Genomic DNA, 16,351 nt, shown 5'->3' on the forward strand with positions numbered 1-16,351 from the left:
GTTAGTCAAAAACCAAAATTAACTTGAGAACTAACTTGTAACATACCTGTGTGGTTGATCATAAAGGTTGCACAATTTCATCGGGAGATCAGGAGACTGACTGCCAATCATGCGCAAGGCACAGTCTAGGCTACTGGGAGACTGACTAACTACTAGAACTGTGCAATGCATAGTCCAGTTTGGCTTCTGACTATTGGAATTGTGCAATGTGCAATCTCAGTTGGCAATGGTTGCAGACTCAGTGACTGCATCAAGGATAATTTTAGGGGCGAATGTTCGCCCTTTGGCGAAATTAAGGGGTTTTAAATTTTTAGTGGGCGAATATTTTGTATCATAGTACATTTTTACAAATCACCTCAAATAGCCCACCTTATTTTAAGGGAGAGGGTAAAAAAGGTAAATTTAGCCCTTGAAATTAGGACTTACAACCTTCCATTCGCCCATTTTCAAGAATAGGTTTTATTTAAGTGAATCCATTCGCCCATTTTCAAGAATAGGTTTTATTTAAGTGAATCCTATGGGCCAAATACCATATTTATAAGAGGTATAGTAAATTAATAAAAATATAAATAAATGAGAGGTATGGTAAATAAATAAAACATTTTTTATATTTAATCCATAAGTCACCTTATATACATGTAAGGGTGTAAACAAATAAAAATATAAGTAAAGTGGAGGTATGGTAAATAAATAAAACGTCTTTTTATACTTACTCAAAAGGTATGGTAAATAAATAAAAATATAAATAAACTAGACGTATCGTAAATAAATAAAACCTCTTTTTATATTTAGTCCATAACCCTCATTCTATTTATGAAGGCTCAAGAAAGAGGTTTTATTTAAGTGAATCCTATGGGCCAAATACCATATTTGTAAAAGAGGTATGGTAAATTAATAAAAATATAAATAAACGAGAGGTATGGTAAACAAATAAAACATTTTTTTATATTTACTCCATAAGTCACCTTATATTTACGAACACTAAAAAATGGGTTATATTTAGGTGAAACCTATGGCCAAAATACTATGGGACAAATACCATGGACTAGATTGTTATTAATACCATGCAAAAAACCATTATTAACCCTAATATTAGAATTAATAAAAATAAAAATGGCACATGGTATTGACCCATGGTATTCACCAAAACGGCACATGGTATTGACCCATGGTATTCACCTGGAATGAAGCCTATTTAAATGGGGGAATTAAACTAGCATGTAGCCTATGCTAAGATTCACTAGGACTTTACAAAGTTTTATTATTTAGTGAAAGACTCGCCAAGATCTTACAAGATTTTATAATTGAGTAAAATATTCGCCATGCCTGGTGAGAGATTCGCCAAAAAATTATATATACATATTATATTATTGATAAAATCGCCTTCCATTTTTCCTATATACCATGGAGATTCGCCCATTTATTATATTTATAAATTTAGGGGGGGTTCTTAAAATTTTCCCTAGACTGCATTGCGCAATTTTCTAGGCCAGTAGTCACTGTCCATCAGAAATGCGCAAAACCATCCTGGAGGAAAGTGCCTGGGTATAAATGCACATTTTTGGAGAGGAAGACAAATCCTTCCTTCCCCGGATTGCAAAATGCTATCTTAGTGAAGGTAGAGTCTGGGTCGAGGTTGCCTAGACTCATCAATGGGAAATTGAACGTGAATGTGAGTGCGAATGCATGGTGATACTAAGTTTAAGCATAAGTGAATGATCATACATGGAAACGGTGAATGAAAAATTCAAAAAATTGAACAACATGCATGTGGGTGAGGTTAGTCGCCAAATCAGCGACCATTCGTAAAAAACAATTTCATGCATGCGACAACAATGAGATAGAAATGAAAACTAAAATAGTGCTAGTACAAGCTAATATGTATCAAAACGACAACAAGTGTTCACTGAAATCAAGAAGACAGCATGCATATGAAGCGAAACACAAAAGTGCCAGAAATGCAACACAAGACATGGGAAGCAGGCTTACCCCAAAACAGTTGAGCTGAATGTGCCGACAACTCCTAGATGTGATGTGGGATGTTAGAGCTACAAGGTGGATGTAACGAATGAACTTTGTAGTGTCTGGATGATGAGTTTTGATAACATCAAGGTTGTGACGCACATGCGACAAATCTAGGGAAAGCGACACTTAGTGGGAGGTTTCTGAAACGATCCTTGCATGTAACCTCCAACTGCCAAAAATAGATCCTTGAAACAAGGGATGCCATTGCATGCTACCTTGGGAGAAGCATCCCATGCATGAAAGTCTATTTTTCTCAATCCCGCAGGGAACTAGTCAACTCAGTTGCACATGAAAGAGGCTGCTCAACTGCTGGGAGAAAATGTGCATTTCTGGCTAGGAGTTGGGTTGGCTGCCCAGGAGATTTGTGCAATTTTTGGGTAGAGCAACTGACTACTACCCAGATTTGTGCAAATTCTAGGCTGAGCAGCCCTGCTGGGGAAAATTGCACAATTTTCACTGTGAGGGTTGACTGTTAGAATTGCACAATTCTGGAGAATTTTTGGAGGGAAGGCTAGTTTCCCTCCAAAATTACGCAATTTATTGGGGGAGCTGTTGAGCCTGCAGTTGCACCAAGTCTGGTTGATCAGCCTACGAGGGGAATGCATCGAGTTGTGATCGACACGCTGCCTTTGTGCAAGGAAAACACTGAAGCTTGTGTACTTGACAAAGGAAGACAAGGTATTGAGAAAAGTTGGTAGGGAGGCTCCAAAATGAAGCTAATGAAAATTTTTTGAGGGTGGTTATAGCCGCTACAACACAGCAACACACTATTAGAACTCCATCTCTCTGAATGGACCTTGTTCATTAAAAGCAAGTCTAACACCTCTGGAAGTATTCTTCAGTTCTCAACTCATCTTGGTTTCACACTAGATTGATTGTAATATGTAGTATCTGCCAAGCTCTTGGTTGATTGACACACATTCCAAGCCAAGGCAACACAGTTGTTCCAATTGGGGTTGAGGGGTATATTGATGCACAAGCATTAGAGTCGTCAGAGTCTTAGTTTCATCTTTGGTGTTGCTCCACTGCCATTAGGCCTGGACAGTACCCTGATGGAGTCACATAGGAACACAAGCATGGCTCCACTACCAGCGAACCTGGTCAGTACCCCAACGGAGTTACTTGCATCACCTCTCTACGTAGGAAGCCTTTCTCTTCTTTCACCTTATTCATTTTTCATTTTTTCAAACTCTTCTTTTTTTTAATCTTTTTAATTTTTCTAACTATGCATAACACTTATTCATTTCAGAGGCGAAGGAGAGATCCCGACTTATTGAGAGTAGAAGAGGTTTCTCCAATAGAGAAGTAGTTTATTATACCTTTGACGTGCCTGTTAAGGTTTTCCCCCTCACCTTACTCTACTTGACTGAGCTGACAAGGGTTAACCCAAAAACAACTGACTAGAGTAGGTGACACTAGTTAGCACGCAAGCATTGTGTTTTCACCAAGGTTCACTTTGAACAGTACGTATTTTCCTTCGAAGTATCATAGACTAAGAGTAACAAGTACTTCATATAGAGGAAGGATGATAAATAACCAAGTAGTGATAGCAACACAAGGCCTCTTGTACTTTACCCAACTTGCTTCAAGAGTCATACATGGTTTCATGCGAAACTAACCTATGAATGAAACAAGTGAACTAACAAACAACAAAGCAAAGTAAGAGTAGAAGAAAGAGGGAAATCAAAGAAAGTAAACAAACAAGCATGCAAGCGAATGAATCAAAAGCAAACACTACTCCTACCCCTAAGCTAACAGTGCATGGGCCATCTCACATGAAGTGATACTTCCAATGCATCCACCGGTGCATTGGTTGACCCATGTTGGTTAAGACATGGTTGGAAAAAGAGACAACTATGTGAAATAGAAAACAAGAAATATGTAACAATGAAGACAAACCCACTCTGAGATTACAAGTGACCACAGAACAAAGATGAGTGAAAGTGCATGACATGAATTTTGTGGAGCTACCATGATGTTTTGTTACACTTCATGTAGATGTTAAGGGTATGCATTCTCTTGATTGTGACATGCAAGCAAATGTGATAAAGGTAGACCACTTGTGTTGTGCATGTGTGCTTGCTGTGTAAGATTCGTCCAACGTATGAACGATGGGATTGTGTAGTTTGAGTGGAGGAAGTGAAATATGGGTGTTTGGTTGATCTTCTATGCGAAGCAAAGAGTGATGAGGAGCCTTGAGTGTTTCTATAATTTCCCAAACAGAAGTGAAACCAACCTCAAGACAACGATGGCCTGACATAACCATTAGCTTGGGTTGAAGTGCCTCAATAGTCTAGGGGGTTTTGACCTCATTGACAGATATATCATCGTAGGCTAGTGCCTTGGACAAATTAACAATGATTGAATCAACATCGTGGTTGGATGAGGAAGTGAATAGATCATGACAACCAAGATCAAAAAATTCAAGATGTTCATCGGCATCCTCATGATTTGATGAATTGGGCAGAGGGGTAGATGGGAAGCAAAGATGTTCACCCTTTGTGTTTTCAGGAAAGATAGATGACAGATTGTATGGATTTTCCAAGGAAGATGTGTCCTCTCCACACTATAATGATAGGCTGACATCCAAAATGTCCTATGAATAATCGGAAGTAGAAACATCCGGAAATGGGTACGCATAGGGAATCTTAGCAGTGGCAGAATCACAAGGGATTTCAAGATGAATCGGATGAGGTGCGACTAAAAGGGAGTCATCCTTCACCGCGAGTTCTTATTTAGATTCCCCTACACACTCATCATGAATGATGGCACAGGTTGGCTGCATAACACCAACTCCGTCGACAACTTGATCCTCGTTCACAGTAGATGAGGAGTTTGGAATGGAAGAGCACAAGACATTACAATCCAAAGGATCAACAGAATGCGAGGACGAAGGTCGAGGGAATGAATCCACGTGACAAACAATAGGTTTGCAAGCCAAATCTACGTAGATATCAAGAGCAAGTGGGGTGGGAGGATGTGACAGTTCAAAAGAGGTATGTGTTGTGGGGGAAAGTATCCAACTCGGAATGACCCTAACCCACTCTAAGGGTGACAGTTCCTTAGCAACAGCTGAAAGCAAAGCTATCTAAAGTTTCTTCTTTATGACATGCAAGAGATAGAAGGAAGAGATCCACTTACCGATGTCTTGCGCAAATGGTCGATCCAATCTCCTTTGTTTGCCGCTTGCTCCCAGATCCAAGTCTTTTCACGGGCCCAGCTACACGAGATCCTGCAAATAAGACAAGAAAAGGAAACTACAAGAGGCATGCATTCATAATCGATTCAAGGATTAGCATAAATCAAAGACGCAAGTAAGACAATACACCATTGAAACACATGCGAATAGAAGAACCTCAAATGCTTTATTAATATATGGAAGTAAGGTTCAGGCGGTGATACAACCATGAGAGGTCCAATCCAGCATCACCTTCCCGACGGAGAGAAATCTCTTCTTCACCTCCCTCAAGCAATCACCCAATGCTCACAACTGTAAACCAACAACAATCCTTTGCACTAAATTCCGGCCTCCAGATCCCATGGGATGAGATCCTTATATAGAGTTTTGGAGTGAAGATAAGTCAGCTTGATGTGTGACTTGTTGTCCTCTTCAACTCCAGTTGTTCTTCAGTCCTTGAGTCCACTCGGAGTTTCTACCTTCCACTTGGAGTTTTAGAACCTCTTTACTCATCATTAGGCGAATCTTCTGATCCAAGTGTCATTTTGGAAGCTTCCTGGGCACTGGCACATTGAGAAAAGATTCCTCCACATGTCAAAGTACGCCCAGCGTAGGTAGCCTTTGTTGCACTTGCTATGCAGCGCAGGTACACCATAGAGCTTTTGACATTCAGCACAGATGCTTAGTGGAGCAGCTGCTTTGATCCAAAATTGACCTGTTTTTGAGTGTTTTTCAGTGGAGAACTGATCTGTAGTGCTGTGGTTTGCTGACCTTGTTCCTCTAGGGGTAGGAACAACATGTTTAGGGACTTTGGATCCCTCAGATTATTGACATTTCATGCTCCATGAAGTAAGGCACAAAAATGTCTATAACAGTTGCCCCCTAAAGTATGAGGTTGTTTATCGGGTGAAATGCTTTATTAGGAGGATCCGAAGTTCATTCAATCGTCGGGAGGTGACCTGTAACAAAATACAATACAATACATTATCTTTTCATACTTTCTTTTCATGATCTAGCGGATGCGGGCATTTCCCATGCTCAGCTTTATAAATACATTTGTTGTACATAAACAGACGATCGTCTGATAATAGACTGATAATTCTCTGCTTTTAATTATCATCCTTTTAGTAGGATGATCATCTGCTGCACATGTCTATGTTTTTATCTCCTGAATATATATCGCAGCCCGGATGGATGAAACTAGATCCGGGGTCTTCAAACTTGTCCGATCTTCACTCTAGTACAAGTCGATCCATGTGAGAATTTCTTGAAGTCGAACATGGAAAGACATCGCTTGATTACCAGTCAATAATGTAAACTGTTAACAAGCGCGAGAGGAATCACCGATAATGATGATGACCCTCAAGGTACTGCAGCACAATTCACGTGGCGTGAATATAGGATCTGACGTTGAACACCATGCAAAGTCTCCCGGTCGAAGGTCATTAATGTATACCTATCGCCGGAAGTGAGAAACTTGCCATTGAGGCATGCAAGCTTCAAAGTACTGAGGGGGTGTTCCTAGATCAACTTCTTGGATAGTGAGCTGATGTCGACAAGAAGTGATCCGTCAAAGGAGGGCCTTAATGAATCCCACATCAGTGACACGGAACGGAGCTAGTGATGATGGTGAAAACGATCTGTGAAATATGATTCAGGGTGGCGGTCATGGAAGGATGAAAGATGATGTATGGTAGTGGATGGGACCCGGTTGACACTTTCTGAATGACATCTCTTGAACATATAACGACACTGATGTGATGGATCGGTAGCATTACCCCATGTATGGATGGTATGGCGAGACCATGGTGAAGGGACCAGTGAATGATAATAACCCAACCCGATATTTACGGAGGCCAAAGTGTCATGTTCAAGAGCGACTTGCTACCATTTAAGCTTTGAGGTTCTCCCAATTTTTCCCCAGTCATTTCTGACCAGTACCTCTTTATTTTTGTCAAGCTTGAGGAGGATAACATATGCTTGTTCTATAACCTGCCCTTCGGGCAAGCCCATCGCTATGTTTTAACGAGCCTAACGATAGGGAAACTTGTTCTCGTCTAAAGACAACTTTGTCGCTATCTAATATTTTTAACGAGCCCAGCGACAAAGACAACTCGGTCCTTTTCATCTTTAGAGAGTCTGAAAAGGGTACATAAAGTGGACTCCAGGGGTCCTTTTTCGTCATCTAATCCCTTAAGTCCGAAAAAGTATAAAACAATACAGAAGGGATGAATGTTCGATATCTTTATCGAGCCGAACTAGACAAGCGGTCGATCTTTTTGTGCAATAATCCCTCAGGTCCAAAAAGATTAAAATCTAGAGGAGGGATAGCTCTTCCGGTCCTTTTAACGAGCTGGAAGGCCAAAACTCGGCAAAATTTTCATATTTTACGAGTCAGTGAAAAGAGCTCAAAGAAGACTCGTATTTTGAGGAACGAGTGATAAACAGGGATAGCAGCAGATTCCAGGTACAGGTTGGGATTTTCCAATCACGTCAGTGTCACAAGGATGGCTAGGTGAAATCACTCTTCGCAGCTGTTCCCCAAAATAGGTAAACAATCAAGTGGATGTGAATGATCGGCCAAGTGAAAAGTGGAGGTGACGGCGCACAAACACGACCAAGGCTTTTATGGCTGATGAATTTACGGTCTAAAATGGTTATTTACCGGTTCATTTTTTCTGGATGAGCTTGAACTCTGGGGGAAGCTTGCTCACATGCTTATGTTTATTTTTTAACGAGCATGAAGTCCGCGTTAAAACTGCTCGGATCTTGCGTTTATTTTTTAACGAGCATGAACTTTGCCAAAACTGCTCGTTTTTGCGTTTATTTTTTAACGAGCATGAACTTTGCCAAAACTGCTCATTTATTTTGCATGCCCCCAGCATCATAATAACGCATGTCGAAGGAGGGTGCCCCCCAAGCTTCATTGCATTCAACTTGGTGGTTGGAATGAAGGTTTACCTTTGAATTTTGAAAAGGGGATTTGTTTCATTTTTTAATGAGGTTGACATAGTAAAAGAACTATCCTCATGATTCCTTGTTTCATTTTTTAACGAGGTTGACACGAGATAAGAACCGTCCTCGGAGCCCACTGTATTTACAGTATTTCCATTAGGGCGATGATCCATGCTGACAAAATATTTAGGAATCTTCCGAATCCGTTGGATATAGAAGATTTCATATTGTAGGTTTCCACTGTGGCTACTTCCGCCAGATTACCCGCCGGCGGTAGGGCAAAAGTACCCATTAAGGCAGGGTCTTTTAGGAGACCTACTCCAATATTTTGGAGCGATTGATTACTTTCATGGATCATTGTGCTGCTTCCCGTAACTTGAGAACTGTTGGGGAGAAATGTTTGTTGGTCGACGATTATAATTTTTCCTTGAAAAGGAAATACAATCCTCCTGAAGTAGGTCGACACAACTGCAGCCATGGCATATATCCAAGGCCTTCCCAGTAGGATGTTGTAATCGAGGTTTCCGTCGATTACTTCAACATCAACTTCTACTGTTTTGCCCCCCAGTTCAACTTGAAAGTTACTTAAAATCCCGTATGGAGTGTATGATCATCCATCAAATGCTTTTAATGTCGTTGACGATTTCGACAAGGGTGGTGAGCCTAAATTTTTCCAGCAATTCATCGACATAAGACATGTAGATGCCCCCTCATCAATAATTGTTCGATGAACAGTTTTGTTGAGGGCTTTCACTTGAATAAGGAAAGCTAGTTGAGCTGGTAACTGAGGGTCATATCCTTTATGATCAAAGGCCACAAGATTGGAATCCATTGGGCCAATCCCACTTATCGCTGATAGTAAAGCTTGCTCTTGGGAGGGGCAATTTTGCGGTACCTCAAGTGTCGACATAGCGGACGACGATTGGGCCAGGTCCTCTATTATATTATAATTCTGTGCTATTTTTGCACGAGGATTAAATGTCGATTTGTGTACTACTCCCTTTGGCGACTTTATCATTGGTTCAGGAGTGATGGGTGGCACGACTTTGGTCAAAGTTGTTGTTGAACTACTAGGTTGTTTATTTGCCTTGTTGTTCAACTGCTTTGGATTCCTGTAATCTTTATTCCTTGTCAAAGCATTATTCTGTTGCTTTGAGGTGGACAACATAAGCACTTGGGATCGGGAAGCATTTTGATTAGCAACCAGATTTTGTCTTGGATTAGGAAACGGATCAGTCAATACTGCTGGGGTTTTTGAACTCTTGAAGAGTTTCTTAACTTCAACTATATGTGGAAAATCTTTCGTCCAATGATCCTCATCGCATATATGACACCCTGTCGGGGGTTTCCCTTTCCTTTTTTTTTCTTCTTGCCCCCTGGTTGCTTCAGTTGTTTGCCCTTGTCGGTCGACATGGCATTTACTTCTGAGGCAAGAAGTTCCTCATTTGCATTTTGACTAGAAATTTTGCGTTTGCCAGTCACGCCATTACTGGCGTGAGAGTTAGTATTCGATTTAGGAGGGGGAGGAATTGAAAATTCAGGTCTAGGGGCATCAGGTATTTTGTCGTAGAGCGTGCCGGACTGAGTATATACTAAGTCTAAATATTGAGCGCGAGCAATGACTTGCTCCTCTGTTACGACTCCTCCCTTGGCCACATCTTCCGTTATAGCCGGAAGTAACGACTTTATAAACCATTCAGCTAATAGCTGATCAGGAACGTATGTTTTCACCATCCCACGACGACGTCGCCACTCATGTATATGATCAGATATGTGAGTGGCCGTTGTCTGTTTGAAGTTGGTAAGGAGTTCTGTTCCCGTTTCATACCTTATCGGTAATTGAAAATGGGTTAAGAAAGTCGTGGCTAAGGAGCTGAAATTGTCGAAAGAGGCTCTTGGCAATTCAATGTACCATTTAGCCGCTGGACCTGTCAATGTCCTCTGGAAGAGGCGAAGTCTTATCGAATCATCGTTTAGAGTGTTCGATGAACACCACAGATGAAAAGTCATGACGTGATTCGACGGGTCTTCACCTGGATTTCCATTGAATTTAGGAATGTCCGATGGAAGTTTATGCGGAATCGCTGGCCACCAAGGGGCATAAGCAATTGGATCATTTGTCAGCCGGTTTAGATCTGGTAATTCTAGAGTTGCTACAAAAGGCAACTGTTGGTTCAGGTTAGGCGAAGCATATCCAGGATAAGATGGTATCGCCTGAGCAATGGGTCTTTGCAGACCAGCATAATGTTGACAACTTTGACATGGTTGATGGGCATAACCATTATAGCATGGTTGCCCATTACTTACAAAGACTTGTTGCTCAGGTCCTTGATATGATTGCTGGAATGGCGGTTGTTGAGATTGAACCAGCTCTGGTTGTTGGACCATTTGCTGTTGACCAATACTGGATGATTGACCAAGATGAGGAGTCACAGTACTTGTTTGAGCCTGAGTCGCTCCAGATAAGGAGGCACTGCCCTGAGATTGTGATTGAGCCGCTGAGACAAGAGGTTGTTATATTACAACAGGTAGCGCTTGTACTTGTGACGCATTCGCCATAGCAGGTGTGGTGGGAATATTCGACTCAGGGTGTACTGGTTGCATTGAATATGCAACTCCTGATCGTTGAGGCAGTATTGGTACCCAACCACTGGATGTAATTCCAGTTTGACCTGATCCTTGTTGTAAACTCTCATATGGTTGTTCTCTAGGAGGGAACAATGAAAGAGCATACTGCCCTCCACATGGTGGAAATCCAGTACTTAAAGGGTAAATTGGCCTTTGAAGATACATTGGATCAATTTGTTGAGTTTCAACATAAGAAGTACCAGATGATAATCCGGATGAAGAAATAGGAACTAACCATATTGTCGTCCCTGATTGGACTCCGGCTTGTTGTTGACAATTTGCCGGGACAGATGGTATACCAGCGAACATCGTTGGAGTAGCAGCAGGAGGTTCTGCTGCTGCTATGTCAGACGACACGGTCCTAGATGTCGATGGTTGTTCAGACATATCTAGTCTATCCAAAAGATTTCTTAGCGATTCTACAAGAACTTAGGATGCCAAAAGACTAACTTCGAAGATCAACGCAGGAATAGGAGGTGATTATGTTCCGTTTAAAATGAATTTTATATGACGACGCTTTAGACACAACTTGCTTTTTCACTTTTTAAGAGTCGAGAAAAAGCTAAAGATGACTCTAGTCTCCTTCGATGTATTAACGAGCCCGAAGTGACAAATGCTCGGATGGACTTTTTCAGTTATAGAGTTTGAAAAAGGCCAAAAGAAACTACTCTGGAGTTCTAGGCAGAGGGTGTGCCAAACCTTTCGCGAAACCACAGAATACGTTTTACGGTACGAGTGGTCGATCTTCGTGAATGCTGTGTTCACTGCATCGCGATCAGTAGGGCGGCCGACACGGCTTCCTATGGATAAAGGCTTTGTTCCTATAGGGGTCCCCCAATATACGCGACGGTACGCGGGGGCACAAGTCCGTATTAGTGCTATCGTCCCTCAGGAGGAATCACCCACCTTCGTAGAGATCGACGGTCACTATGTTTAACGACGTCGGAACACGTCTCTACCTAGACCCCTACTGTGTTTCGTTATGTTTCAAAGCGTTGTTATGTAAATTCAGTTCGTTTTTAGGTTGATCTTGCTTATCAGTTTGCTTTTATGGATCACCACGTGATGTATGATACAACTCCTAAATGCAGTCTAAGAATGATAAGCAAGCTTTTTCAATTCTTTCAACTTATGAAAATCTTAACTACTGAGGGAAAAGAAAGACATCATCTTTTCAAACAGATCATAGAGCACACACTGATGCACTTCCCTAAATCGACATGCAAACTGTCAAAATGCACATGCACAATGCAAGTATTTCTTTTCTCCTTCCTTAATGTTGATGTATTACAAAAAGAAAGCTGTTGTATGATTTCGAATTCAATTTCAAGCGAAAGCAAACAAGCTTTTGTCCAATAATCAAAAGAACACCTTAAGATTCACTCGTTTCAACACAAGAAATACTGAAATCCGAACCATATAACGAAAGAAAATGCTCAAGCAGCTATGAACAGCAATAAACTAGCTCTTAGAATCACAACGACACTTTATCACAGGTCTAGATCCAAGAGGCCACCACAAGACTAGTTCACTTTCGCTACGGGAAACTGTGAATGAAAGTAAGAAATACAATAAGAACAATCACGGTTTCTTCACACAACTGAGGCGGAATGAAGGCAAAGAGAAGTGGTTTCAGCTGGGTATACAGGTTGACAACAGGCTGCAAAACAATACTGAAAACTGGGCAACAGACAGTGGGGAACCCCAGTTGCACAAGGCAAAACTGGATCAGCGCAGGTGCTGCACTGTCAATCTGAGATGCAGTGCAGGTAGCCCCTTCGGGACCTACGTTGCAGTGCAGGTAGCCTTTGTTGCAGCTGCACTGATGAGACAACTCTCGTCTCTCTCAGATTCCGGGTCACAGTTTGCTCAAAAATCAATGGTTTTTGGCCAAATCAGAGGCTATCAGTCAAGTATACACTAGAGGGTGATTAAAGGAAGATGAACACTATCACAAAGAGCTAAAAAGAGTCCTTTTGGATCAGCTCTTCAAATCATAAACATGCCCAGCACTGGGCTAGAGTAGCTGCCCTCTACTTTGCATTCGAAGGACTCGAATGCAGTTCGATTCGGTACTCCTTTGTTTAAGAAATGAATAGCAAGAAACACAAGCTACCAACAAGACACGGTCCCCAGCGGAGTCGCCAGTCTGTTGTGGGGGAAAGTATCCAACTCGGAATGACCCTAACCCACTCTAAGGGTGACAGTTCCTTAGCAACAGCTGAAAGCAAAGCTATCTAAAGTTTCTTCTTTATGACATGCAAGAGATAGAAGGAAGAGATCCACTTACCGATGTCTTGCGCAAATGGTCGATCCAATCTCCTTTGTTTGCCGCTTGCTCCTAGATCCAAGTCTTTTCACGGGCCCAGCTACACGAGATCCTGCAAATAAGACAAGAAAAGGAAACTACAAGAGGCATGCATTCATAATCGATTCAAGGATTAGCATAAATCAAAGACGCAAGTAAGACAATACACCATTGAAACACATGCGAATAGAAGAACCTCAAATGCTTTATTAATATATGGAAGTAAGGTTCAGGCGGTGATACAACCATGAGAGGTCCAATCCAGCATCACCTTCCCGACAGAGAGAAATCTCTTCTTCACCTCCCTCAAGCAATCACCCAATTCTCACAACTGTAAACCAACAGCAATCCTTTGCACTAAATTCCGGCCTCCAGATCCCATGGGATGAGATCCTTATATAGAGTTTTGGAGTGAAGATAAGTCAGCTTGATGTGTGACTTGTTGTCCTCTTCAACTCCAGTTGTTCTTCAGTCCTTGAGTCCACTCGGAGTTTCTACCTTCCACTTGGAGTTTTAGAACCTCTTTACTCATCATTAGGCGAATCTTCTGATCCAAGTGTCATTTTGGAAGCTTCCTGGGCACTGGCACATTGAGAAAAGATTCCTCCACATGTCAAAGTACGCCCAGCGCAGGTAGCCTTTGTTGCACTTGCTATGCAGCGCAGGTACACCATAGAGCTTTTGACATTCAGCGCAGATGCTTAGTGGAGCAGCTGCTTTGATCCAAAATTGACCTGTTTTTGAGTGTTTTTCAGTGGAGAACTGATCTGTAGTGCTATGGTTTGCTGACCTTGTTCCTCTAGGGGTAGGAACAACATGTTTAGGGACTTTGGATCCCTCAGATTATTGACATTTCATGCTCCATGATGTAAGGCACAAAAATGTCTATAACAGTATGTGCATGGTCTTGCAGAAATTATCACTGTATATTAACATGATTATGCAATGTAACTAAAGAAAAATAATTAATCTACTTCTACAATCAAACTTGCGGAAGCTGAATCAATTTGAGCAAGATCAAGCAGAACACATATAATAGAGAAGAAGAATCAATACACGTGAAACACGGAAAATACTCAGGGGAAATCCTCAGCTAAAAACCCCACTATCTATATTATCATACAAGGTGGAAATATCTCAGAATTACACAAATCCTTAGCTCTCACAGCTAGTCAACTCTCAATACAATCCTCTTGGATGCTCATAGGCAATCAAAGCTTATCAAAAGCCTTCTTCTCTGCCCTCCAAGCTCCTATTTCCTTGTGCAGTTTCTCCTGGGTGATCCTCCTGTTACCAAGTGTAACATTGATCAATCACACTGATCTCACACCCTCTAAAACTGTGCAATCCTCAAGGAACCTTATTCCTTCTGCATGGATGAGTTTCCTTTAAAGGAAAACTCATGCAACTAATAGTACAATGTCCTTGTCTTTAATCTCAACTGGGTCTTTGTATGAACTGACATGCATGAGTTATTTATGAGAGAATCCTCAGTTATCTGGAGTACACTAGTTACATGCATGCATGCATTAACTGACTGAACTCACAATTAGTTCCTCAAACTGTTTGGAACTAATTTAACTAGACTTAACTCAGTTAACTGAGCTAACTAATTACAACTCATCCTTATCTCCTTAATCAAGGGATAATCTCCTTAATTTAATGGATAATTGTTGCATGACTTCACAAAGACTTCTAGCTTGAATTTCTCTAGCTAATTAACTCAAGATGAATTAATTAATTATTTTTCAAGCAATTGGTGAGACTAAATTCAAATTTTAATTCTAAATTTTAATTCAAGGACAAATTAAAATTGGAATATTCTAAATTCTATTTTTAGCATTTCTTGTTGCTATTCTCAACAGATCTCCCACATCACTCCATGGTGGTGGAGCTGTTTGATGAGGTGAAGGCGGACAATCACTTGTGACTGCGACTGTTCCTACTCGTGATTGCGTAGTTCCATCACCAGAGTATGAGCGAGATTCTAGTGATTTCAAGAAATGTGGATTTTCAGATATGTGAAGAAGATACTCAAATCTCCCATCGAAGAATTCCCAATCACTATCATCTTCGGGGAATCGGTATGCAAGATTACAAAAGTGTGTGTAAAATTGTTCAATGGATTCATCAGGTTCTTTTCGTAATTCCATAATTTCTTTGTTGAGTTCTTTATAGTCGAAGTGATTGAAAGCACAGTCTATCTCTGCGACCAGATGAGCAAGAGAATGAATAGATTTTTTGGGCAGCGTGGCACACCAGTGCATTGGGTGCCCTCGAAGCGTGTAGATGAATATCGCACAACTCAATTATTCTTCAAATAATCCATGTCTTTCGCATGAGCCTACAATGCCGACCGCGTGCCTAATCAAGGCTACATAGCTTCCACCATCAAATTTTTTATGATACAAGTTATCCGAGAGCTTTTCCAAGATAATGAAGTCATTTCCATAGGACATGCACTCCGGAAGAGAAACTCAGTAGTTAGTCATGATAGATGTGTAGAGATTCAAAACAGATATGAGGACTCAGCTTGTCATCTAGCCATCCTTATAGTTCCAAAATGTTGATGGTGTTGGACCCGCCAACATGTAAGGGTATCTAGCCAGTAAGAAGTCCCATTAGACCTCAAGCCGTTTTGTGTAGGAGTCCCATCAGTGGGTCGTATGGTAATGCCTTGACTGTGATTTCACACAGAGGCAAGTAAGATAAATCTATTGGTAGCAAGGGTGTGACAGCTGTAGTGAGTTAAGGAAGGTTCATGATAGGTTCTAACACATGTGGGTTGAGATGAGTGCGCCCCTTGGAAACTTGTAATTGTACTCGGATGGGAAGGGAACACATGAGTGAAGATACATCACAAGCTGGAAAGAAAATTAGTTGGCAATCCAAAGTGATGGTTAAACCAATAAGACATTTTAGAAATATTCATACATACTCCTATAGAATAGTCCATACATGCATGCGTAAGAAATAAAATACATATGCCATTTAGAGTAAACAAGATAGTTGGAATACAATACAAAATATGCATGAAACGTGCTAGCTCTTATTATATAAATAGGTGTAAGTTCCCGTCATACAATACATCCATGTCCAACCACTAGCTCCAATAATGGAACGTTACAGCCACATCCACCTGCTCCTCCAAAGAGATGTGCTAGCTCTGTGCAGTGGAGAAGCCAAGGCACATTACAATACTGTCCAAGCTCTCTCCAAAATAGTCTTATCGAAAGCTTGGCTGACCAAAAACCTCT

This window comes from Pinus tabuliformis, chromosome 6 (assembly GCF_031772625.1).
Source record: "Pinus tabuliformis cultivar Carrire ecotype Pingquan chromosome 6, CPIR1, whole genome shotgun sequence".
NCBI classification, from domain to species: Eukaryota; Viridiplantae; Streptophyta; class Pinopsida; order Pinales; family Pinaceae; genus Pinus; species Pinus tabuliformis.